The sequence below is a fragment of the Canis lupus genome, chromosome 15, assembly GCF_048164855.1.
Source record: "Canis lupus baileyi chromosome 15, mCanLup2.hap1, whole genome shotgun sequence".
NCBI lineage: Eukaryota > Metazoa > Chordata > Mammalia > Carnivora > Canidae > Canis > Canis lupus.
The window spans coordinates 10,116,644-10,117,761 of NC_132852.1; the positions used below are offsets into that span (position 1 = coordinate 10,116,644).

Here is a 1,118-nt window from a genome sequence, read left to right on the forward strand (position 1 = left end):
CCTGAGCCAAAATGAAGAGTCAGATGCTCAACTGACTGAGCCACACAGGTGCCCTTGTGTTTTGCTATTCTAATACCTGTAAAGGGAAAACACATTTTAATTTATGTATTTATCTGATTATGAATAATTATTCTTACTGATTTGAAAGTTTGTTACATATTCTAGATATGAACTGTTTACCTTGTTTACCTTTTTGATATATTGTGGGTAACTAGTCACATTTTAAATAACTTCTTCCATCTTTAATATCATCACTAAATGGGTGAATGTGTAAAAATGGTCATAGCACATGAGGAGATTAATGAAAACACTGAATTATGGATTACACCTACAATATAAAAAGATCCTTTTTTCAGGTGGCCAGGAAGATGGCGGACATTCAGACTGAGTGGCCCCACCAAAAGCAGCCAAATATGTTTTGAAATAAGAGTGCCCTGCTTGTAGAAAATGACAAGGAAAAGCTCTTCAAAAACACTGATTTGGGCTTTGAGATGATCAAGGAGGCCATTGAGGGCACAAATATTGACAAGAAATGCCCTTTTACTGGTAATTTCCATCCAAGGGTGGATTGTTTGGTGTGGTGACCCAGAAGAAGATGCAGAAGACCAGTGTTACCCACCAAGACTGCCTCCACTACATCCATAAGTACAACCACTTTGAGAAACACCAAAAGAACATGTCCGTGCACCTGTTCTCCTGTTTCAGGGATGTCCAGATTGGTGGCACTGCCATGGTGGGACAGTGCTAGCCCTCGAACAAGACTTTACGTTTCAGTGTGCTCAAAGTCAGGAAGGCCTGGCACCAGGAAGCAATTCCGGAAGTTCTGAGACTAGACATCTGCCCAAAGCCCTGAAGAAAATAGTTATCCCTCTCCAAAAATCATAAAAAGCAGAGAGAACATTCATAGAAAAACAATCCAATGGCAAAGGTAAGCAAGAGAACAAACATCCATGAGTATCTGAAGAAATCTTGATGATGAATGTAGACTTCCATTTGCAATGAAATTTGAAAATTTAAGTCAATACTACTTAAACATAAAAGAGAACGAATTCACCGGACAATATCTGGTTGGTATCATTTTTTTAAAAAAAGATATATAATATTTTTTATGAGAGAAC

The 1,118-nt window shown here is 38.0% G+C and overlaps 1 pseudogene; it reads left to right on the plus strand.

The window, feature by feature from the left end:
* Positions 1-368: 368 nt before the first annotated feature.
* Positions 369-827, plus strand: LOC140605460 (small ribosomal subunit protein uS17-like; annotated as a pseudogene).
* Positions 828-1,118: the final 291 nt, after the last annotated feature.